Raw genomic sequence first — 27,159 nt, 5'->3', positions numbered from 1 at the left:
GGTCTCTGCAAATTTTTTTGACCGCCACTCCCGCCTGCAGCGGAGGTAAAACCGCCCGCTCCCGCAAGATTTGCATTGGGTCCAGCGGGAGCCCAAACCCAATGCAGCCCTCTACTCCAGAGTGCCTATCTAGCTCTGACTTGTTACTGAACTTACACAATGACACCAGTAGCTGCCTTATTTGCTTCTATTTCCTCTGCCCCTCTTCCCCCCCCCACTCACCCCTCTTTTTCTTACCCCCTACCCTTCCTCTCTCACCCCTCTTTCTCTTACCAGCCTCTCTCACTCACCTCTTTCTCGCTACCCTCCCTCTCTCTCTCTCTCTCTCACTCCCCCTTTCACCCCTCTCTTACCCCCCCTCTCTCTTACCCCCCTCTCTCAACCCCTTCTTCCCCCTGTCTATATATTACCCTAGCTCAGTGATGGCGAATCTTGGCACCTCAGATGTTTTGGAACTACATTTCCCAGTATGCTCATCTACACTGCAGAGTGCATGCGCATCATGGGAAATATAGTTACAAATATCTGGGGTGCTAAAATTTGCCTTCACCGGCCTAGCCTGTCTATATACTACCTTAGCTGGTCCATATACTACCCTATCCTGTCCAAATACTACCCTAGCCTGTCCACATACTACCCTAGCCTGCCCATATACTACCCTAGCCTGTCCATATACTTTCCCAGCCTGTCTATATACTACCCTAGCCTGTCTTTATACCTGCGGACCACGGCTGGCTTGAGATAGCAAGCCGATGCTGCCACTATTTGTCTTCAGGCCGGGTCCAGAGGCGCAGGTGCAGGCCTGCAGACCACTGCTGAAGTAATAGGTAGAGAGGCACTGCAAAAAATCTCTACCCCTGCCACCTCCACTGTATACATGGGCAGGGCAAAGGGGGTGGAGTCAGGGACAGAGCCAAGGGAGGGGGTGGCAAAATGAGGTTTCGCCTAGGGTGTCAAAAAGTCTCGCACCAGCCCTGCACACATATAGCTACAAGGAGAGCATAACAGCAGCAGTTGACAAATCACAACACAAGTCAAGCCCCAGCACCAATCACCAGCGCTGAGTCAATGACTTCTGGAGGAGGGTATGCCTGCTGGAGGGATGACATAGGGTCGCTTGTCAGTGGTCCCCATGCTGGTCTTACGGGGTGCAGAGATCAGGGGGGAGCAGAGGAGAAGCTCCGAAGATCGCTTGTCAGCTGCAGATTATGTGCTTTTGTTGTCTGTAGCTTTTACATCATGACCGATACAGGGCTCACATCTGCCTTTGTGTACAGCTGACTCTCTTGGGAGATGTTACCTTAAGCCAGAGTAGGGAAACCAGTGGCTGTGGCTGCACCCTAGGTGGCAGTGCACCCTAGGCAGCTGCCTAGTTTGCCTAGTGGTAGAGCTGGCCCTGCACATTGCTTTCTCTGCAGCCTCTGCTGCACTGACAGTGAATGAATGGGAAGTGCTGAGCGGCTTCCTGTTCAGTCACAAACTGAAGCATAGTAAACACTTTACTATGTTTCAGCTATGAATAAACACAGTGAGTTAGTGTGTTAATTTACAAAAGGAAGGGGCCGGCAAACGACATAATGACTAGCCCCTTCCCCTGCTCTCTATGTTAAAACATCCCCTGCAACTGCTGAGGGAAGAGGATAGAAGAGGAGGGACGCCAGCAGCACTGCAGGGGGAGCAATGCAGGGGTAAGCCCAAGCAGTTGGAGAAATCAGCACTGCACAGAGTGATTAGGGTGTGCTCTGGGCACACCTGGCACACCCCTGCACACACCTATGATTTAAGTTGATGTCTATACATTGCAAGGATCGTAGTAGATCTTTTTGCAGGTTTGTATCTTTATTTGGAAGCAATAAACATTTTCCTTTTCAGTCCATCTGATTTCTGAATAGGAGGGTCGAAGTTCTTTACCACAAGCTGAATAATTTTAATTTTGTAGAAGGAAAGAGGCAGCGTCTGCATCCCTTAAGCCAATGAGAGGTCTAAAGCTGCCCTTACGTGGATCGAAATTTGACCAGTTTAGTAGGGACCAGGTGAATTTTGATCCATGTGTGGCCACCAAGGTTCAACAGAAGTCAACTTCTGTCCAACCACCCTGTGGAATTAAAACTGCTCTATCAGTGCTGCAGGCAATATGCTGCAGCACTGTTCTGTGTATTCTGACAGCAGTGGGAGTCACCCCACTGTCAAAATACAATAACACTGGCACAGAGAAATCCACCGCCAATGAGTGAATGGGGGAATTAGTTACATTTTTTTAATTCAGCCTGAAAAAGATGGAATTATCTATGACCAACTTACAGTAGGGTACACACTGTAAGAAAATCAGAAGAAAAATTCCGTACGAGGCACAATCGTTCAATAGTTTTATATAGTTTGTGCACAACTTTCGACATCCGATTCAGACTTTCCAAATGAAAATTTACGAAGGTACAATCTCCAAATTTTTTCTCGTACGTGAACAGAACACATGATTTTTGGATGAGAAAAATCAGCTACAAAAGACTGCGCATGATCAGAAACATTAAAAGCCTTTGTTGTGTGAGAATTTTCGGTCATTATTTTCATCCCTGGTTTCGACTTGCTGTGAAACCTTCACGAAAAACCGGACAATTGTTTGCCGGATTTTCCTTTAGTATGTACCCACCTTAGGCATCGTTCGCACAGGCAGTTTTTCTACATTGCAGATTCAAGTGGCAGGAATCTATTGATTTCTGCTGCTGGGATTGACAGCTGCATGCATTTAACAGCTGCTTCTGAGCCCATACACTTGCAATGACAGGCTGTTAGGGGCTGCAGCTATTTTTGCCTACTGGGAATTGCAGCATGGAAAAACATGCAAAAGCTTGGGCGTCCACCGAACACAAGCTTTTTTGTACTCGAATGTACAGCAGTTTGGGTCATTTTAAACCCTGCTGCTTCCTTTAGCCGAGGAGCAGGAAGTGATCCAGCCCGCAGGTCACTGGAGTACAAAAAAGCATGAGTTTAGATGATGTCTGAGCTCATCTCTATAAGACTTGGTTCACACTAATGCGTTTTTTCCTGCTTTTTGTAGATAAGCAGGAGATTATTTTTAACATGGGTTCCAATGGAACCCGTTCACATCAATGTATTTTTGTGCCTCTGCATTTTTGGAAAGGGTTAGGGACTTTTTGAAACGCAAAACGTTGCTCTTTTTGCTTTTTGTTTCAATAGACTTCAATTAGGAAGGAGCAGAAAAGCATGTAGTGCATTTTTAGTGCTTTTTGGCGCGTTTTCGACGCGTTTTGCATTATTTAATCTGCCCAACAACAAATTGGCCAAATAAAAAGAAAATAAAAATCGAAAAGGCATCAAAAACATGTCAAAAATGCGTGCCCAAAAACATGGAAAGCACAGGAAAAAGCACTGCTAAAATGCACAAAAGCAACACGCATAGGTGTGAATTGAGCCCAAGTCTCAGTTCACATGTATGCAAATTGGATGCGTTTTTAACCACATCCAATTTGCATAATATGTGAATCAGGCCGGCTATCAATAGAGCCAGTTCACATGTGTGCGGGGCGGCTGCAGTGCAGTTTTTATAAAGGGTCCTGAGCAATATTGGGTCTGGTTCAGGTGCAATTGAAAGTAAAAATTTCCACCTGAATCGCACCTGAACCGGTGAACAGAACCGCACCAGACTGCCGCATTAAAACCATGGCCGCATATATGTGAACCCAGCCTAAGGCTTGATTCACACCTATGCATAGTGCTTTTGAACAATTTTGCAGTGCTTTTTGCCATGATTTTGGTTCGATTTTACGGCGATTTTGCCCCATTTTGTGGCTTTTTTTTGGGCAAATTTGTTGTTGTGGCAAAATCGCAATAACAATGCACTACATGGTTTTCTGCAACTTCTCCATTGAGTTCTATTGAAGCAAAGATGCAAAAAAACATTGTTTTGCATTTAAAAAAAAGTCCCTGACCCTTTCCAAAAATGCATTGATGTGAATGTGTTCCATAGGAACCTACTGTATGTTAAAAAATTGTGATGCAATTCTGCAAAAAGTAAAAAGCATGAAAAAACACATTGGTGTGAATGGAGCCTTAAGCTCCTTTGACACAGACAAAAAATACAGAAAAGTGGCAACCACCCCAATCAAACAAAATATTTCCTAACACACTTACTAAATATTTAGACAGAATAAAGGTGGATAAAGCACTTGGACCAGATGGCATCAACCCACGCAAAATGGGATTTTTGACTTACCGTAAAATCGATTTCTCTGATGTTAATTGGCAGACATAGATCCTCATTTTCATGACTATGTGGGTTATACTGCCCCTTACAAGAGTTGGACACTAGGCAGACAAAAACTTGACTACGCCTATGGGACAGTCCCAGGGGGTATACTTCCACTCTCTGCTATAGGTATTCAGTTTTGTTACAAGCAGTATCAAAAGAGAAAAATCCCAACTTCATAGAGGGGCAGGTGCTGTGTCCATCAATGAATCAAATCCTCTAAACAGCAGCCTGCAAAACCTTGCGGCCGAAGGAAGCATCCACAGACCCCAACACATCCACCTTATAAAACTTTGTGAACGTGTGCACAGAAGACCAGGTAGCCACCTTGCAAACCTGAAGAACTAAGGCCTGATGACAGAGGGCCCAGGAGACACTAAGCGCCCAAGTAGAGTGCGCCTTAACAGGGAAAGGAGGAAACTGACCCCTAATGGAATACGCCTGAACCACAGTCTGTCTGACCCATCTGGAAATGGTCACAGCAGAAGCAGCCAGCCCTTTGTGAGGTCCATACGTGAGGACAAATAGTGAGTCTGACTTTCTAAAAGACTCAGTAGCTGCCAGGTGCACCCTTATTGCCGAACCACATCCAGGGAATGCACAGCAACTTTCTTAGGATGCTTAGGCTTGGGACACAGGGAAGGCAACACAATGTCTTCATTCAAATGAAAATCAGAGACGATCTTTGGAAGGAAAAAGCAACCTTCTTGGATAAAGTAAGCAGGGGAACCTCCAGAATATCTTCAAAGGGAGGCTTCTGGAGAACTGACAACGCCAAATTGATGTCACGGCAACGGAGACCGCTCTGGAGGGACCAAATGTCTCACTCTCTGGATAAAAGGTAGGCACCAGGAAATGTGTGGTCAATGGACATTGAAAGAAAACCGCCAAGGCGGAGACCTGGTCCTCGATGGTACTCAAAGTCAGGCGCTGCTCAACCCCTCATTGGAGGAAAGCCAAGATCCGAGTCACCAAAAAGGAGCGAGGGTGAACCCTGAGGGATTCACACCATGCAATGTATGTCTTCAAGTATGATAGAAATCTTCCTAGAAATAGAATTTCTAACTTTTAACAGTGTAGGAATCACCGACTCAGACAAACCTCTATCCTTCAGCACCTGGCTTTCAACAGCCAAGCCATCAAAACCAGCGACTTTAATGCAGGTTGGAAGATTGGCCCTTGGGACAGTAGATCTTCTCTGAGAGGAAGTTTCCAAGGGGCATCGGCGACCAGCCTTACCAGATCGGCGTACCAAGACCGGCGAGGCCAGTCTGGAGCCACTAAGATGACCGGAATCCCTTCTGCCTCGACCCTGCCCAGGAGTCTCGGCAGAATCTTGAGAGGAGGAAAGGTGTAAATCAGATGATACTGACTCCAAGGAGCCACTAATGCATCTGTGGCATCGGCCAGAGGATCCTGAGACTGTGCCACAAACCTCTGCACTTTCCTGTTACCCCACCTGAGACACAACTGATGAAATACCTCCAGATGAAGTGACCATTCCCACTCGTCCAACGCCTGTCGACTGAAGTAATCCGCTTGCCAATTTTCCACACCTGGAATGTGTACAGCAGAGCTTGCTAGAACGAGTCGTTCTGCCCACCTGAGAATGCCAGATACTTCATGAGCCGCTAGGACACTTCTTGTGCCCCCTTGGTGATTGACATAGGTCACGGCCATGGCATTGTGTCATTGAATCCATACCGGACACCCCTGGAGATGACTGGTCCAATGAGCCAGACAAAGTCTGATCGCTCGGAGCTCCAGTACATTGATCTGTAGCCTGGACTCTTCCATTGTCCAGACCCCCTGAGCACACTCTGTGCCGAGGATGCCTCCCCACCTGGACAGGCTATTGTCCATGGTGACGACTGTCCAGTACAGTAAAATAAATGATTTTCCCTGACGAAGTGCCAGAGAATGAAGCCACCAAAACAGGGACTCCCTCATACTCTGGCTCAACACGATAAGATTGTCTATAGACTGGGGATCCTTGTTCCATTTCCCCAGAATCGTGTGGAATTGTGCAAACGTAACCGCCTCGAAGGTAGACACCATCAGACCCAGTCCAGATACTCCAGTACTGCTATCCCCCGCTGACACAGCAATGCTAGCACCGGGCCAAAACCTTTGTGAAAACCAGAGGAGCGGAGGCGAGACCAAAGGGTAACACCACAAACTGATAATGCTTCTCGCCCACGGCAAAGCGGAGGAAGAGCTGGTGGGTGGCAAATATCGGGATGTGAAGGTAGGCATCCTTGATGTCGATGGAGGCGAGGAAATCCCCCCACTGTAGGGAGGCCACAACCATGTGAATAGATTCCATTCGGAACTTCTGTACCAGCACAAAGCAGTTTAGCACCTTGATGTCCAGAATTCAACGCACCTTGCCTTCCTTCCATGGAACTGTAAACAGGTTTGAGTGAAAACCTTGAAAACGTTTCGATGTCGGAAACCAGAACAATCACCCCTTGAGTTAAAAAGTCTTGCACTGCCCCATAGAGATCCCCTGAGAAATCTGGGGACAAGTGCAGGTTGGAAGGGAAGAACCTTTCCGGAGGATATGATCAAAACTCGATCTTGTAGCCGGAGCGAATGACTTCATGGACCCACTTGTCCTGGATCAGGGAGGTCCACGGATCCGGAAACCAGAAAAGACGCCCCCCACCCCAGATACGGGTGAGGGCGCCCCTTCATGTTCGCTCATGGCTTGCCAGACCAAGATCTCTTAGAACACCTGGTGGAGGCCCTGAAAGGCTTAAATCCCTTGTCTTGAGACCCTGGGGGACGAAAAGGCCGCTTGTGAGCCGAAAAGAAAGGCCCCTGTCTGCAATGGGACTCCTTACCCTTGGAAGCCTGAGGAAGAAGAGTACTCTTTCCTCCTGTGAGGCCTTTGATGATGTCATCCAAGGAAGCTCCAAACAGGTGATCCCCCACAAATGGAAGATCGGATAAGGCCTTCTTAGAAGCCTGGTCCGCAGACCAGCATTTCAGCCAGATAATACGCCGCAGGGCCACCATTGAGACAGATAATCTAGAACTCAAGGGAGTGGCATCCAAAGAGGCATCACAGACAAAATGTAGCCCTTGGACCAACTGATCTGCCAGCTCTGCAAAGGCAGGGGGGAGCTGTACCCCCTCCAGGTTCCAGCGTAGAAGTTTTGCCCACTCCATCATAGCTTGCCACACCAGGGCAATAGTAAATTCCTGTTGAAGTGCCGAACCAGCCACAGTGAACATATGGCGGGTCAAGGCCTCTGACCCCCTATCAGTCGGGTCTGTGAAGACTGGGGAATCCTGAACTGGGATAACAGTGGCTTTATTCAACCTGGAAACCAGGAAGTCCACTACAGGCGGAACCATCCATTTTTTAAGGAGGGAGTCCTCATAGGGGCATTGCAAAGCGCTTAGGGATTGCAAAGGTGCGTTTCAGGCACCCCGACTGTTTTGGGACAATATTGTCAAAAAAGGCAGGAAAGGGGAACACCTTTGCCGCTTTTGAGGAACTTTTCATGTGCGGCTAGGGAAGCAGAGGAATCATCCTCACTATCTGAGCACGCAGGGTGCGTGGATGCAGACCCCGAAGGGTAACTCACATCGGCAGCGGCTGAATCAGATTCTGGATCTGATGAGACAGCGGAAACAGGTGAAGTCGGGGGATGCTTCTTGCTGGCCCATTTGCCCAGGACCAAATTTACCTTGAACGCCAGGGACTCCAAGAGCGCCATCAATGCAGTCAGTTGTTGGGAGCAGGAGGGCCCGGCAGCCTCTGAGATGGGATCAAGTGGTGAAATATGCTCCAGGGGCTCCATGAATGGCAAGGGGAACCCACACAAAAGAAGTGTAAAACACTGCAAGGGACACCCCACCGCGCTGTTGGCACTACAAGGCCCAGCACAGAGCACTACCGCTGCAATACCAGAGGGAGGGAGAGAAAACTCCACAAAAGGACTCCCCACCTCCTGCTAGGTACTCACAGTAAGGGCTTCCACCACCGAATCACCGTCCATCCGACTCCAAAAACATCGGCGTCGTTATGTTTAATTGGAAACCATTAGGAAATGGCCGCGGAGGCTACACAAACATGGCCACTGTAGCTTAAAAGGCTATAAGAAAATGGTGGCCCTGTGCAGCTTTCGGGGGCCCCAGGGGAAACCCCAGCAGCACAAAAAAATAATCCCAACACGAAGGGGGGACCCCACAGGCACCCCCACCTGCCCCCCCCCCAGGAACGATTATTTAGTCTCCGTCAGCGTGCCCCCCCCCCCATCGCCAGTGCAACACCCGAGGCCGACCTAAAAAGGTATGTCCACCACGGGGAGGGGGGGGGGGGGTGGGAAGATGAGGGGTAAGGGCCTGCATTAATTAGACACCCGAGAAAGGGGGGAACGCTGAACAGGAGGGAGGAGAGCCCGGGGGTCCGTCCTTCCCAGGGAGGGGCCCACGTCCACCCCAAAACCCTCCGGGGTAGAGGGGGGACAGCTACTTACCACACCAAGAACAGGGTGGGCACCACTCTGGACAGACCACCGCTTTATCATAATGTGGGTGCTGTTGACCAGGAGGAAACACTGTGACTCAGGATGAAGCCAGTTCATATTTGCCCTGGCGAGACGTTTACCTCGCAGGCCAGCCCCCGTCCAGAGGGGCTATGTCGTGGTCGACCCAGCGCTTAGCTGCGGTCTGCACATGCTCGCAGGTCGGACTAGGGGGGCCTTAAGGATCTAGATCATCCAGTTCATCGCCCAGTCCAGCACTTAATTGTAGATTTTACAAGAATAAAATAATAAAAAAAGGAAAGAAATTCCATTTAAAAGGAAAAAAATGCCAGGACCAGAGATCCCAGCAAGGAACTAGGTCCTTAATCCTGACTAGGCAGAAAAAAAACTGAATACCTTCAGCAGAGAGTGGTAATATACCCCCTGGGACTGCCCCATAGGCGCAGTCAAGTTTTAGTCAAGTTCCTGCAGGGGGCAGTATAACCCATATAGTCATGAAGATGAGGAGTAGTGTTGAGCGAACACGGACTGTATTATTCGTGTTCGTACCGAATAATTGGATTTTTTTTACCCGAACACGGACACGGACACTTTACTGTATGTTCGGGTAAAAATCCGTGTTCGGTCGTTTTATTTCCGGGTTTTGCATGCTTTGGCGCTCTTTTCATGGCGGGCTTTCAACAGCCAATCAACAATCGTTTAACTGGTGTGCCTTAAGCCATCCCAGCCATGCCTGCAAATGTCTTAGTAGCTGTGATTGGCCGTCTGAAGCATGTGACCAAGTCTTTATAAGTTCGAGGCAGCCGCCGCAGCAGCGTCATTCTGCTGCTTAGCTAAGGGACAGAGCACACATCAATGTGCTGGCTGCTGATTAGGGAAAGATAGGCAGGAAAAAACCATTTGTGTCCGGATAGAATTGAGGGACAGGTCGGAGTGTTTAGGCAGGGCGAGTTGTAGGCATTTTAGGGATAGAGTCTGCTGAATTATAGGGTCAGTGTCTTCTACAAACTACAATCGATATTGCTGTGTGGGGGGTGGGGTGAATCTGCACTCAATCCTGATCTACGATCTCTTCTCAATCCTGTTAGGGACAGAGTCTGCTGAATTTTAGGGAAACTGTGTTCTACAAACTACAATCGATATTGCTGTGTGGTGTGGGATTGGAGATAGGCAGGTGTCAGTGATCCACATCCATTTTTCTGTGTGTGAGCTGCAGTGAACACAATCTTTTTGGGCTGCAGTGAACACAATCTTTTTGGGCTGCAGTGAACACAATCTTTTTGGGCTGCAGTGAACACAATCTTTTTGGGCTGCAGTGAACACAATCTTTTTGGGGTGCAGTGAACAAAATCTTTTTGGGGTGCAGTGAACACAATCCTTTTTGGTGTGCAGTGAACACAATCTTTGTGGGGTGCAGTGAACAAAATCCTTTGTGGGGTGCAGTGAACACAATCTTTTTGGGGTGCAGTGAACAAAATCCTTTTTGGGGTGCAGTGAACAACATCCTTTTTGGGGTGCAGTGAACACAATCTTTTTGGGGTGCAGTGAACAAAATCCTTTGTGGGGTGCAGTGAACACAATCTTTTTGGGGTGCAGTGAACACAATCTTTTTGGGGTGGAGTGAACAACATCCTTTTTGGGGTGCAGTGAACAAAATCCTTTTTGGGGTGCAGTGAACAAAATCATTTTTGGGGTGCAGTGAACACAATCTTTGTGGGGTGCAGTGAACACAATCTTTTTGGGGTGGAGTGAACAACATCCTTTTTGGGGTGCAGTGAACAACATCCTTTTTGGGGTGCAGTGAACACAATCTTTTTGGGGTGCAGTGAACACAATCTTTGTGGGGTACAGTGAACAGAATCTTTGTGGGGTGCAGTGAACACAATCTTTGGGGGGTACAGTGAACACAATCTTTTTGGGGTGCAGTGAACACAATCTTTGTGGGGTGCAGTGAACACAATCTTTTTGGGGTGGAGTGAACAAAATCATTTTTGGGGTGCAGTGAACAACATCCTTTTTGGGGTGCAGTGATCAAAATCCTTTTTAGGGTGCAGTGAACACAATCTTTTTGGGGTGCAGTGAACAAAATCCTTTGTGGGGTGCAGTGAACAGAATCTTTGTGGGGTGCAGTGAACACAATCTTTGGGGGGGTACAGTGAACACAATCTTTTTGGTGTGCAGTGAACACAATCTTTGTGGGGTACAGTGAACAGAATCTTTGTGGGGTGCAGTGAACACAATCTTTGGGGGGTACAGTGAACACAATCTTTTTGGGGTGCAGTGAACACAATCTTTGGGGGGTACAGTGAACACAATCTTTTTGGGGTGCAGTGAACACAATCTTTGTGGGGTGCAGTGAACACAATCTTTGGGGGGGTACAGTGAACACAATCTTTTTGGGGTGCAGTGAACAACATCCTTTTAGGGTGCAGTGAACACAATCTTTGTGGGGTGCAGTGAACAACATCCTTTTAGGGTGCAGTGAACACAATCTTTGTGGGGTACAGTGAACAGAATCTTTGTGGGGTGCAGTGAACACAATCTTTGGGGGGTACAGTGAACACAATCTTTGTGAGGTGCAGTGAACACAATCTTTGTGGGGTGCAGTGAACACAATCATTGTGGGGTGCAGTGAACTCAATCTTTGTGGGGTACAGTGAACACAATCTCATACTTCTGAAGATTTGAGGGTGCTGCCTGTTCCATACTCCCCCTACTCCTCATCTAGCCTTTTAGGGGTACAAACAATAGTAATTGGGGCCTAGTGTGGTTGTGTACGTGTGATATACATACACTTTTTTTGGATCATATTTTCTATTCCGCTATTTAATCAAAAACCTTTGGGGATCAGTTAAATTGGGGGATAGTCTGTGTTGGTACGTGTGAGAGAGATCCACCTTTCCAAGTTGTTGGGGTTCATCTCATACTTCTGAAGGTTTGAGGGTGCTGCCTGTTCCATACTCCCCCTACTCCTCATCTAGCCTTTTAGGGGTACAAACAATAGTAATTGGGGCCCAGTGTGGTTGTGTACGTGTGATATACATACACTTTTTTTGGATCATATTTTCTATTCCGCTATTTAATCAAAAACCTTTGGGGATCAGTTAAATTGGGGGATAGTCTGTGTTGGTACGTGTGAGAGAGATCCACCTTTCCAAGTTGTTGGGGTTCATCTCATACTTCTGAAGGTTTGAGGGTGCTGCCTGTTCCATACTCCCCCTACTCCTCATCTAGCCTTTTAGGGGTACAAACAATAGTAATTGGGGCCCAGTGTGGTTGTGTACGTGTGATATACATACACTTTTTTTGGATCATATTTTCTATTCCGCTATTTAATCAAAAACCTTTGGGGATCAGTTAAATTGGGGGATAGTCTGTGTTGGTACGTGTGAGAGAGATCCACCTTTCCAAGTTGTTGGGGTTCATCTCATACTTCTGAAGGTTTGAGGGTGCTGCCTGTTCCATACCCCCCCTACTCCTCATCTAGCCTTTTAGGGGTACAAACAATAGTAATTGGGGCCTAGTGTGGTTGTGTACGTGTGATATACATACACTTTTTTTGGATCATATTTTCTATTCCGCTATTTAATCAAAAACCTTTGGGGATCAGTTAAATTGGGGGATAGTCTGTGTTGGTACGTGTGAGAGAGATCCACCTTTCCAAGTTGTTGGGGTTCATCTCATACTTCTGAAGGTTTGAGGGTGCTGCCTGTTCCATACCCCCCCTACTCCTCATCTAGCCTTTTAGGGGTACAAACAATAGTAATTGGGGCCTAGTGTGGTTGTGTACGTGTGATATACATACACTTTTTTTGGATCATATTTTCTATTCCGCTATTTAATCAAAAACCTTTGGGGATCAGTTAAATTGGGGGATAGTCTGTGTTGGTACGTGTGAGAGAGATCCACCTTTCCAAGTTGTTGGGGTTCATCTCATACTTCTGAAGGTTTGAGGGTGCTGCCTGTTCCATACCCCCCCTACTCCTCATCTAGCCTTTTAGGGGTACAAACAATAGTAATTGGGGCCTAGTGTGGTTGTGTACGTGTGATATACATACACTTTTTTTGGATCATATTTTCTATTCCGCTATTTAATCAAAAACCTTTGGGGATCAGTTAAATTGGGGGATAGTCTGTGTTGGTACGTGTGAGAGAGATCCACCTTTCCAAGTTGTTGGGGTTCATCTCATACTTCTGAAGGTTTGAGGGTGCTGCCTGTTCCATACTCCCCCTACTCCTCATCTAGCCTTTTAGGGGTACAAACAATAGTAATTGGGGCCCAGTGTGGTTGTGTACGTGTGATATACATACACTTTTTTTGGATCATATTTTCTATTCCGCTATTTAATCAAAAACCTTTGGGGATCAGTTAAATTGGGGGATAGTCTGTGTTGGTACGTGTGAGAGAGATCCACCTTTCCAAGTTGTTGGGGTTCATCTCATACTTCTGAAGGTTTGAGGGTGCTGCCTGTTCCATACCCCCCCTACTCCTCATCTAGCCTTTTAGGGGTACAAACAATAGTAATTGGGGCCTAGTGTGGTTGTGTACGTGTGATATACATACACTTTTTTTGGATCATATTTTCTATTCCGCTATTTAATCAAAAACCTTTGGGGATCAGTTAAATTGGGGGATAGTCTGTGTTGGTACGTGTGAGAGAGATCCACCTTTCCAAGTTGTTGGGGTTCATCTCATACTTCTGAAGGTTTGAGGGTGCTGCCTGTTCCATACCCCCCCTACTCCTCATCTAGCCTTTTAGGGGTACAAACAATAGTAATTGGGGCCTAGTGTGGTTGTGTACGTGTGATATACATACACTTTTTTTGGATCATATTTTCTATTCCGCTATTTAATCAAAAACCTTTGGGGATCAGTTAAATTGGGGGATAGTCTGTGTTGGTACGTGTGAGAGAGATCCACCTTTCCAAGTTTTTGGGGTTCATCTCATACTTCTGAAGATTTGAGGGTGCTGCCTGTTCCATACTCCTCCTCCTACTGCTCAACCATCCTTTTAGGGGTACAAACAATAGTAATTGGGGCCTAGTGTGGTTGTGTACGTGCGAGATACATACACTTTTTTTGATCATATTTCCTATTCCGCTATTCAATAAAAACCTTTGAGGATCAATTGAATTGCGGGATAGTCTGTGTCGGTACGTGTGAGATCCACCTTTCCAAGTTTTTGGGGTTCATCTCATACTTCTGAAGATTTGAGGGTGCTGCCTGTTCCATACTCCTCCTCCTACTCCTCATCTATCCTTTTAGGGGTACAAACAATAGTAATTGGGGCCTAGTGTGGTTGTGTACGTGCGAGATACATACACTTTTTTTGATCATATTTCCTATTCCGCTATTCAATAAAAACCTTTGAGGATCAATTGAATTGCGGGATAGTCTGTGTCGGTACGTGTGAGATCCACCTTTCCAAGTTTTTGGGGTTCATCTCATACTTCTGAAGATTTGAGGGTGCTGTCTGTTCCATACTCCTCCTACTCCTCATCCATCCTTTTAGGGGTAGAAACAATAGTAATTGGGGCCTAGTGTGGTTTTGTACGTGCGAGATACACTTTTTTGGATCATATTTCCTATTCCGCTATTCAATAAAAACCTTTCTAGGGCAAGATCTTAAATTACAGAAATATGAGGAGACCGTCAAATAAGGGCCGTGGCCTGGGTCGTGGTGCTGCTGGTAGAGCTCCTGTTGCAAGGAGAGGACGTGGTCGATCTGTGCCAGCTACACCCACAAGTGAAACACCTTCCTCAAGTGTGAGTAGGCGACAGAACCTGCATCAGTATTTGGTAGGGCATCAAACGCCCCTAGAAGTGATGAGGCCAGAACAAGTTGAGGCGATAGTAGATTGGTTTGCTGCTGACAGTGCCTCCAGTTCCTTCACATTGTCTCCCACCCAGTCTACTGCAGAAAGGTCAGAGTTGGCACCTGCAGCCAATGTCCAACCGTCTTTCACCTCACCCCCTTGCAAATCAGGCCAGCAGTCTGAGCCCCAAGCCATACAGCAGTCTCTTATTCTTTTTGAGGACTCTGTCAGCAGGGTTTCCCAGGGCCATCCACCTAGCCCTGCCCCAGAAGTGGAAGAGATTGAGTGCAGCGATGCCCAACCACTTATTTCTCAAGATGAGTACATGCAAGGATCATCGCAGCACGTCTCCGATGATGACGAAACGCAGGTGCCAACTGCTGCGGCGTTCAGCATTGTGGAGACCGACAAGGAGGGCAGGGGTGAAGACTGGGTGGAAGATGATGTGGAGGACGATGAGGTCCTCGACCCCACATGGAATGAACGTCATGCAGGTGACCTGAGTAGTTTGGAGGAAGAGGCGGTGGTCGCACAGAGCCACCAGCACAGCAGAAGAGGGAGCAGGGTGCAGAAGCGGAGCGGCCGTGCCCTAGACACTACGCCCGCTACTGCCCAACGCAGCAAGGGAACGAGCGCACCAAAGTCAGCTCAAAGGAGTTCTCTAGCGTGGAAGTTCTTTAGAAAATGTGCTGATGACAGGACACGAGTGGTTTGCACCCTGTGCAATCAGAGCTTGAAGCGAGGCATAAACCTTCTCAACCTGAGCACAACCTGCATGATCAGGCATCTAAGTGCAAAGCACGAGCTGCAGTGGAGTACACACCTTCAAAACCAAGAAACGTCTCTGGCTCATCCTGCTTCCTCTTCTGCTGCAGTCTCGGCCGCTCCAGCCACATCTGTAGTGATACCGGCACCTGCCACCCCGCAAACAGACGATCTGTCAGCAACACCACCACCTGGGTCACCAACAACCATCTCCACAATGTCCCGTGGAAGCGTTCAGCTTTCCATCTCCCAAACACTTGAGAGGAAGAGGAAGTACCCCCCTACCCACCCGCGATCCCTGGCCCTGAATGCCAGCATTTCAAAATTATTGGCCTTTGAAATGCTGTCATTCCGTCTGGTGGAGACGCACAGTTTTAAAAACCTTATGTCGGTGGCTGTCCCACAGTACGTCGTGCCCAGCCGCCACTACTTTTCCAGGCAAGCCATCCCTTCCCTGCACAACCAAGTGGGGGAAAATATCAGGTGTGCACTGCGCAACGCCATCTGTGCCAAGGTCCACCTAACTACGGATACGTGGACCAGTAAGCACGGTCAGGGGCGTTATATCTCCCTAACGGCACACTGGGTAAATGCAGTGGCGGATGGGCCTGAGGCGGATAGCAATTTGGCGCATGTCCTTCCACCACCGAGGATTGCAGGGCGCTTCAGTTTGCCTCCTGTTCCTAACTCCTCCTACTCCGCTTCCTCATCCTCTACCGCCTCCTCATCCGGACAGCGTAACACCTTCACCACCAACTTCAGCACGGCCAGGGGTAAACGACAGCAGGCAGTTTTACAACTTGCCTGTTTGGGGGACAAACCACACACCGCGCAGGAGTTGTGGAGGAGCATGGAACAGCAGACAAATGAGTGGTTGCTGCCAGAGAGCCTCAAGCCCGGCCTGGTGGTGTGCGATAACGGGCGAAATCTCATAGCAGCTCTGGGCCTAGCCGGTTTGACGCACATCCCTTGCCTGGCGCATGTGCTGAATTTGGTGGTGCAGAGGTTCCTTAAAAACTACCCCGATATGTCAGAGCTGCTGCAGAAAGTGCGGGCCGTTTGTGCGCACTTTCGGCGTTCTCACCCTGCTGCTGCTCGCCTGGCAGCGCTGCAGCGTAACTTCGGCCTTCCCGCTCACCGCCTCATATGTGACGTGCCCACAAGGTGGAACTCCACCTTGCACATGCTGGAAAGACTGTGCGAGCAGCAGCAGGCCATAGTGGAGTTTCAGCTGCAGCACGCACGCGTGAGTCGCTCTGCGGAACAGCACCACTTCACCACCAATAACTGGGCCTCCATGCGAGACCTGTGTGCCTTGTTGCGCTGTTTTGAGTACTCCACCAACATGGCCAGTGGCAATGACGCCGTTCTCAGCTTAACTATCCCACTTCTATGCCTCCTTGAAAAAACAATTCGGGCGATGATGGAAGAGGATGTGGCACAGGATGAGGAGGAGGAGGAGGATGAAGAGGTAACATTTCCAAGGCTTTCAGGGCAGTCATTCGCAAGGGGCTCCGAGGGTGGGTTCCTGCACACGCAAACGCCAGGGACGCAATTGTCCAGCAGGGGCACAGTTCTGGAGGATGAGGAGGATGAGGAGGAGGAGGAGCTGGAGGAGGAGATGGAACCATGTTCACAGCAGGGTGGCACCCAGGCCAGCTCATGGCCATCACTGGTGCGTGGCTGGGGGGATACAGAGGACACGGACGATACACCTCCCACAGAGGACAGCCTTTCGTTGCCTCTGGGCAGCCTGGCACACATGAGCGATTACATGCTGCAGTGTCTCCACAACGACCGCCGAGTTGCCCACATTCTAACTTGTGCTGATTACTGGGTGGCCACGCTGCTGGATCCCCGTTACAAGGACAACGTACCGTCCTTAATTCACTCACTGGAGCGCGATCGCAAGATGCGCGAGTACAAGCGCACGCTGGTAGACGCCATGCTGCTGGCATTCCCATCTGACAGCGGGGCCACAGTGGAAGCACAAAGCAGAGGAGGAGGAGGAGGAGGTCGCCAACGCAACCAGGGCACCGCCAGCACCTCAGAAGGCAGGGTTAGCATGGCCGAAATGTGGAAAAGCTTTGTCAGCACGCCACAACAAACAGCAGCACCAGCAGCTCAGATGGAACGTCTTAGCAGGAGGCAGCATTTTACCAACATGGTGGAGCAGTATGTGTGCACACGCCTACATGTAGTGAATGACGGGTCTGCCCCCTTCAACTTCTGGGTCTCCAAATTGGGCACATGGCCTGAGCTTGCCCTTTACGCCTTGGAGGTGCTGGCGTGCCCTGCAGCCAGTGTATTATCTGAACGGGTATTTAGCACGGCTGGGGGCGTTATAACAGACAAGCGCAGCCGCCTGTCCAGAGACAATGTGGACAAGCTCACGTTCATTAAAATGAACCAGGCATGGATCCCACGGGACTTTTCCGTACCTTATGCAGAATAGCAATGGATACCGACCTTACCCACCCATTGTTCCATTTTTGCTCTTTCTCACTCTTTTGGGGTGTACCCTCATTTAAAATTTTTGAAAAGAAGCAGTGTTGGCTACCTCGTCCTCCTCCTCAGGGCCAGATTAATGTAGGGGCTATTGGAGCTGCAGCTCCAGGCCCCTACCTTTTATATAGGCCCCGGGTTGGCCATATTCACTGTTACCGCTCTTCTGTCACTTGTAAACACAGAAGTCTGGCTTCTATGCTCGCTTCCCCAGGCAGCACCCTCAGAACCTCCCCACACAGCGTGAAGGCCGGACAAGGAGGGACAGTTGGCGATGCATGGATGTGTTTATGGGCTTCAGAGACAGCATCCCATGTTGAATTAGGCATGCATGGCTGCACCCTTCCTCCTCTGGGTGCATGGCAAGGCACGGCCCTTAAGGCCCTTCAAAATCCTCAGCACCAAGCCCATGATGCTGTTAATCCGGCCCTGGTCCTCCTTCACCGCCGCTTCCACCTACACCGCCCATAGGTGTGCGCAGCCTATTGCATTAAGGTGTGCACCCCAAAGTTGAAATACACATGCATGTGTTTGCCAGCAGGGAGAGTAATGTATCGGGGCCATGTACCTGTAGGCAAGGAGAAATAGAGCAGAGCAGGTCCCAGGGAGATCTTTCCCATCTCCTCACTGGCAATGCTATGTGCCCTAGGTGATTAGGGTGTGCCCAGGCACACCCAGCACACCCTGTGCGCACGCCTATGTCACCGCCACATCCACCACCACCTCAACCTCCCTCCTACTCCATATGGGCCTCGTCCTTCAGAGATGAAGAAGAACATTGTTTTATTTTTCTGTTTTTTTTTGTTGTTTTAAGTTATTTCCCTATCCACATTTGTTTGCAGAGCACTTGCCATGCTCTTAATTACGTTTTGCTGCCATTTGCAGCACTCTAGCCCTTTCCTTTGGTGTTTTAGAGCCATTTTAGTGCCTTAAAGTTCGGGTCCCCATTGACTTCAATGGGGTTCGGTGTCCGGGAAAAGTTCGGTAAAAGTCCGGGACACGGACCCGGACTTTTTTTTAAAGTTCGGCCGAACCCGTCGAACACGGACATCTAGGTGTCCGCTCAACCCTAATGAGGAGCTGTGTCCGTCAATGAACGAAAGAGGAAGAATTAAGCTCTGTCATTTGACCCAGTTCCCCACACACAGGTAATGTGTAAGGTATGGTCTACAGGCTTGGAAAGATTAGTTTTTAAATGGATAGAAAATTGGCTTAGAGATAGAATTCAGAGAGTAGTGGGGTAATGATTCTTACTCTGAATGGTCTTTTACTGACCTCTGTTCACTGCTCTACTGTACATACTACTGAGCCCTTGATGCTGCCCTACCTACTACTGACCTCTATACATTGACCTCTGTACACTGCCCTACATACTACTGACCCTTGTACACTGTCCTACCTACTACTGATCTCTGTTCACTGCTCTACATACTGCTTAGCCCTGGATGCTGCCCTACCTACTACTGACCTTTATACACTGCCCTACATACTACTGACCCTTGTACACTGTCCTACCTACTACTGATCTCTGTTCACTGCTCTACATACTGCTTAGCCCTGGATGCTGCCCTACCTACTACTGACCTTTACACACTGCCCTACATACTACTGACCCCTGTAAACTGCCGTGCGTAATACTGACCTCTGTACACTGCTGTACATACTAATAACCCCTGTACCCTGCCCTACATACTACTGACCTCTGTACACTGCCCTACGTACTACTGACACCTGTACACTGTCCTACCTACTACGGACACCTGTACACTGCCCTACATACTACTGACCCCTGTACACTGCTGTACATACTGCTGAGCCCTGGATGCTGCCCTACCTACTACTGACCTCTGTACACTTACCTCTGTACACTGCCCAACATACTACTGACCCCTGTAAATTGCCCTGCATAATACTGACCTCTGTACACTGCCGTACATACTACTGACCCATGTACGCTGTCCTACATACTATTGACCTCTCTACACAGCCCTACATATTACTGACCTCTGTACATTGCCCTACATACTACTGACACCTTTACATTGTCCTACATACTACTGACACCTGTACACTGCCCTACATATTACTGACCCCTGTACACTGCTGGACATACTACTGAGCCCTGGATGCTGCCCTACCTACTACTGACAACTGTACTCTGCCCTACATAATACTGAACTCTGTACACTGCTCTACATACTCCTGACCTCTGTACACTGCTCTACAATCTACTGGCCTCTATACACTGCCCTACATACTACTGACCTCTGTACACTGCCCCACATCCTACTGACCTCTGTACACTGCCCCGCATCCTACTGACCCCTGTAAGCTGCCCTACCAATTACTGACCTCTGTATACTGCCCTACCTACTACTGACCTCTGTACTCTGCCCTAAATAATACTTACCTCTGTACACTGCTCTACATACTCTTGACCTCTGTACACTGCTCTACAATCTACTGACCTCTATACACTGCCCTACCTCCTACTGACCTTTGTACACTTCTCTACATACTACTGTCCTCTGTACACTGCTCTGCATACTCCTGACCTCTGTACACTGCCCTACATACTACTGACCTCTGTACACTGCTCTACATACTCCTGACCTCTGTACACTGCCCTACATACTCCTGACCTCTGTACACTGCCCTACATACTACTGACCTCTGTACTCTGCTCTAAATACTACTGACCCCTGTACACTGCCCTACATGCTACTGACACATGTTCACTGTCCTACATACTACTGACACCTGTACACTGCCCTACATACTACTAACCCCTCTACACTGCCCTACATATTACTGACCTCTGTACATTGCCCTACATACTACTGACCCCTGTACACTGTCCTACATACTACTGACACCTGTACATTGCCCTACATATTACTGACCCCCGTACACTGCTGGACATACTACTGAGTCCTGGATGCTGCCCTACCTACTACTGACCTCTGTATACTGCCCTACCTCCTGCTGACCTTTGTACACTGCTCTACATACTACTGACCTCTGTTCACTGCCCTACATACTACTGACCTCTGTACACTGCCCCACATCCTACTGACCTCCGTACACTGCCCTGCATCCTACTGACCCCTGTAAGCTGCCCTACCAATTACTGACCTCTGTATACTGCTGTATTGTCTAAATACTACTGACCTCTGTACACTGCCCTACATACTACTGACCTCTGTATACTGCCCTACCTACTACTGACCTCTGTACTCTGCCCTACATAATACTGACCTCTGTACACTGCTCTACATACTCCTGACCTCTGTACACTGCTCTACCTCCTACTAACCTTTGTACACTGTTCTACATGCTACTGTCCTCTGTACACTGCTCTACATACTCCTGACCTCTGTACACTGCCCTACATACTCCTGACCTCTGTACACTGCCCTACATACTACTGACCTCTGTACACTGCTCTACATACTCCTGACCTCTGTACACTGCCCTACATACTCCTGACCTCTGTACACTGCCCTACATACTACTAACCTCTGCACTCTGCTCTAAATACTACTGACCCCTGTACACTGCCCCACATGCTACTGATACCTGTTCACTGTCCTACATACTACTGACACCTGTACAATGCCCTACATACTACTAACCCCTGTACGCTGCCCTACCTATTACTGACCTCTGTACACTGCTGTACATACTGCTGAGCCCTGGATGCTGCGCTACCTACTACTGACCTCTGTACACTGTCTTCGGCATCAGACTTGTGGGGGTGACCAACTACTCCTCAGACATGAATAAATGTGAATGAAAGTGGATGCCGAGTTTCTGATCGCTCTTATATCAAGAAAGGTATTCATTCTCTAGAGAAAAAACATGAACTTGTAATCCGTCCTGCGGATAAAGAAGGGGAGCTGGTTGTGATGTCCAAAGAATACTATAGGGGTGAAATGGCCAGGTTGCTTAATGGTGGGTCCACCTATAGGAAATTGAGATCAGACCCTGTCTTTGAGTTTAAGGAGGAGTTGCACTGTCTGGTGGAAAAGGGGAAGGAGTTGGGGGTTCTTAACAAAAAGGAGGCATTATATTTAGACCCCATTTCTTGTCGGACCCCCATTATATACTTCCTTCCTAAAATTCATAAAGATGCCACAAGACCACCAGGGAGACCCATTGTTAATGGGATTGGGTCTATTACAGCACGGGTGGGCCAATATATAGATCATTTCCTTAAACCCCTGGTCTCTGAAACTCAGGCTTATCTCAGAGATACTAAGCACATTATCCAAGTCCTTGGTGAATTGGAGTGCTCACCAGATAGTATTTTGATAGCTGCAGACGTCAGCTCTCTCTACACCATAATAGGACATCAGGATGCCGTATCGTCGGTAAAATGGGCCCTTGAAAGATCTCAATTGTCCCATACTCATAAAAGATATCTAGTGAGTTGTTTGAAGTTTTGCCTAAATCGGAATTACTTCTGGTACAACCAACAATTCTTCTTGCAGACCATGGGAGTTGCAATGGGCGCTCGCTTCACTCCCAGTGTTGCCAATCTCTTTATGGCACACTGGGAGGAGGAGACAGTTTTTCAACAGCGCCCTGTACAGCTCACATGCTACCGTAGGTACATAGATGACCTGTTCATGGTCTGGGAAGGGGACTATGCCAGTTTACAAAGTTTCATGGATAAACTTAATAGTAACCAGAGGAATATTTCCTTATCATGGAACATTGACAAGGAAAAGATGGTATTTCTGGACCTTCCACACACGTAACCATTTCAAACCCACCGATAGGAATGGGTACATTCCGTTAGAGAATTGTCATCATGCCTCTTGGTTGGGCAATATCCCCAAGGGCCAGTATATCCGCCTTAGGAGGAATTGCTCCATGGAGGCTGATTTCATCTCTCAATCCCAGATTCTTACTGCAAGATTTGTAGAGAGAGGTTATAAACAGAATAGTCTGGAGGCGGAAATGAAGAAAGTGAAAGATATGGATAGGAATGTTCTTATTAGGGATTCTAAAAAGGAGAAAGGGTCAGATAAACAGGAATTTAAAATCATCCTTGACTACAATATTCAACATAAAAAAGTTGAAAAGATCATCTCTAAACATTGGGGAATTCTCCTTAGGGATTGTATACTGGGGCATGTTTTACCTCCACGCCCACAGTTTATCTACTGGCGAGCGCCAACTTTGAGGGACATTATCGCACCAGGGGTGGTTGACCCGCCTGTCCAAAAGGAGAATAAACTTTTCTCTTTCCTTTCTGGCTTTTTTGCGTATGGGAGATGTTCCGCATGCAAACAGGTCAAACATAATAATAAAAAACGGAAGGAGTTTATTGCTCACAGTACAGGTAAACAATATAACATCAAAGACCTTATCACATGCAACACGGAAGGGGTCGTTTACATGCTGGAATGCAAGTGTGGCTTGCAGTATGTAGGCCGGACGTCAGGGGCCCTGCATGTGAGAGTTGCCGAGCATATCGGTAACATTAAAAAAGGAAAAGTAACACATAGTGTATCAAAACATTTCCGTATTCACCACAACAGAGATCCCAGAGAATTAAAATTCTGGGGCATAGAACGAGTTAAAAAACACTGGAGAGGGGGTCATTTTGTTAGGAGGCTTAGTCAACGAGAATCCTTTTGGATCTTTGAAACAGGGGTGTTATCTCCAATGGGGTTAAATGTGGAATTTGACCTCAATTGTTTCATTTCAGATAGATAAAATCTTTTATTTGGTTTTAAATCATTTTTAGATATCTTATTTATAAATTTATTATGGATTTTGTTACTATTTTGTTGTAATATATATGTTGTGATTTGTCTTGTGGGTGCAGGATCTATAGGGATGATGGTGGGTGATTAGGGAAAAACATTTTTTGCCTTTTATATATTCAGTTTAGTCTGATATATAGTAATTGAGCAAGTTTCTCTAGAATGTAATTATTACATCAGCCACTAGATGGCGATGGGAGACATTGCAGTCTCAGCAGTGCTTGTTACAATGATTATCTGGTGCTATTTAAGGAAGTGGGTGACAGCCAAACTTCACCCCCGCTGATGAAGTCCCCTTATTGGACGATACGCGTACGGGAAGTGGAGCCGCTCGTCACCCGCCGCCATCCTTTAGATCAGCTGCATCTTGAAGCTGTGCTGTATGCATCGGCACCGCGTCTCTCCGGTCTAGAGGCACGGTGACATGAAGAGAACACTATGCTCTAATATGCTTTTATTTCAAGCTGTATGTAAGTGCAATACCTTCTTTTATGTTTAAAAATAAAGTGTGTTACAGAGAGCACTTAGAGTATCTCTCTCTTTTATATATGGTATGTACATTGATGAGTCCGGATTTGAGCAGCTGATAGAATCCCTTGCCTGAGCAGTGGTTACTGAGGAGTGTTCCTGGTGATTAACCCCTTGGGGAAAGCGCTATTTATTTAATTTTCAGGTGAGCGCGGTGTAATCACTGGTGGAGGGGACTGAGTTGTTTCCTTATTTCCTGCACAACCCAAATTGGATTGGGATCTTGCTGTCTATGGACTATATTTTTATCTTGCGCTGCACTTTTTTTATGGAATATTTTATGAGATAACAGTGATTTATCTTTTGTGTTCAGCTGCAATATTTTATTTAATTTTACATCATCTGTCTGCGCTGATTGATTTTTGTATTAGGATTCTGTTCCTGATGACTGCCATTTTTTAAATTACATTCCGAACAGAGGATATTGACATCTGAAAACGCTTTGCGATCTTCTTATTGCCTTCTCCAGCTTTGCGAGCGTCAACTATTTTCAGTTTCAGTTTTCTAGACAACTGCTTAGAAGATCCCATGGTGCTGATTGTTGGGGCAAGGTCAGATGAGTCTGGGCATTTAAAACCTTTGAGATTGACATCACCTGATCTTCCCAGACGATGATTGAAAACAATCCATGACACTGGCAGGTCTCAGCCTTGCAAAGGGGGCAGTGCATGCTATTAATTCTGCAGGGTGCCCAAACTTTTGCAGACACTATGTTTTTGTTTTCTGTAATTTTGAAAGTGTCAATGATGGAAATAAAATCGAACTTTTGTTGACATATTATAAGAATGTCTAATCTGTAATTTGATGCCTTTTGGAGATTTTTCCATCTTTCCTTGGCTTCTTTATGCACAATAATACAAATGTTTGAAAGAAAAAACAGTCCTACTAATTAGGGCTATCTACAGCACTTGCTAAAACAATATGGGTGTATACAATATTCTCGCGAATATAGTGCAAAAGTGCAAATACTGTGCTAATTAATTATTCCAAAATTTGTCAATTAATAAATACATATATCAATAAAATTCAATCCCAAAAAATTATAAATGCATAAAGGTCATAAAAATCAAAAAGTCATAAAATCAAAAACCAATGTTCAGTGTTTGTTCCTTTTCCTGGAACTGTGCAAGTGCTCACAAAATTCAATAAGTGACAAAGTAAAGTGCAGGTGCTGGGTGCCTTCTTCCCGTGCAGCAATTTATAAATTGGGTGACTTACCGAATGTAGTGGGCCTCATATACCATATAGTATTGCGGCCAATCTCACTTGTTGGTAAGTCCCCTTTAAGATCCTCCTGTGCCGATGTTCATTTTCTTCCTTGTCCCTCCATGAAGCAGCTCATGTTGTAGGGTTTAAAAGGATAAAGAAGCTCCAGATAGTGTATTACTTTTTAAATAAAGCGGTTTATTCAAAGTAAAAGCCACCAATATGCGCGGATCCCGCAAGAATCCTGCTATGGTAGTCCGTGACAGTCAAATAATACCATGCAGAGTGGCGAGCGGAGGTAATTGAAAACGTCACCGGATGTGACGAAACGCATCAGGACGTGGACCGCACAACGTGATACGTGACACCCATCTGGAACGCAAGCCGGAATTACCTCCGCTCGCCACTCTGCATGGTATTATTTGACTGTCACGGACTACAATAGCAGGATTCTTGCGGGATCCGCGCATATCGGTGGCTTTTACTTTGAACAAACCGCTTTATTTAAAAAGTAATACACTATCTGGAGCTTCTTTAACCTTTTAAACACTACAACATGAGCTGCTTCATGGAGGGACAAGGGAGAAAATGAACATCGGCACAGGAGTATCTTAAAGGGGACTTACCAACAAGTGAGATTGGCCGCAATACTTTATGGTATATGAGGCCCACTACATTCGGTAAGTCACCCAATTTATAAATTGCTGCATGGGAAGAAGGCACCCAGCACCTGCACTTTACTTTGTCACTTATTGAATTTTGTGAGCACTTGCACAGTTCCCAGGAAAAGGAATAAACACTGAACATTGGTTTTTGATTTTATGACTTTTTGATTTTTATGACCTTTATGCATTTATAATTTTTTGGGATTGAATTTTATTGATATACGTATTTATTAATTGACAAATTTTGGAATAATTAATTAGCACAGTATTTGCACTTTTGTACTATATTCGCAAGAATATTGTATACACCCATATTGTTTTAGCAAGCGCTGTAGATAGCCCTAATTAGTAGGACTATTTTTTCTTTCATGTTTTTCATATTACTGCTGCTGCTGCATTTATTTATCTATTTAAATATATATATTCAATCATTTAAAATCAACATTTAACACTAAGCCCCCGTTCACACTAAGGCGACCTGTGAGGCGACCTGGTCGCCTCACAGGTCGCCTTCCATAGGGAAGCTGCGGACCCATTCTAATAGGAGCGACACAAGTCGCTCCGACTTAGAAAAAGGGTCCGGAGCTTCTTTGGGGCGACCCGGAGGCGACCGCCATAGACTTCAATGTTATGAAGTCCGTGGCGGCCGCTCTGAGGTCGCGGCACGCTGCTCGCACCGCGACCTCGGAGGTCGCCACCCGAAGTCGGATCGCCCCTATGTGAACGGGGCCTAAATCATTTACACAATCCTAGGCACGGGGAGTACGCTTCTTTTAAGTGGTACTTTCTCACACAATACAAATGTTTACCTGGGGTGCCCAAACTTTCGATCCCCACTGTATATCATTCGAGGGAAATATGCTTATAATAGTTTACCATTTAAAAAAAAAAATGTGTACCCAGATTTCATTTTGAAAATCTGGTCACCTTACCTTTAAAATGGGGCCACCCGCCGTGACGCGGATGCGCAGGCAGGGTACTCCGATGGTCCCGCAGCCCAAAAAAAGGGGCAGGTGCCCTACACAATAATGGCGGCATGGCCACAGCGCTACACCTTCCAAGGGAGGCGCCAAGCTGACTGCGCGGCCTAACTTTTTGTGGAGGCCCAGCCGCAAATGCATAGATCCCAGCCA

Source organism: Pelophylax lessonae (genome assembly GCF_965119305.1).
Source record: "Pelophylax lessonae genome assembly, chromosome: 2".
Taxonomy (NCBI): Eukaryota; Metazoa; Chordata; class Amphibia; order Anura; family Ranidae; genus Pelophylax; species Pelophylax lessonae.
Note: the sequence above shows the minus strand (reverse complement) of the source record.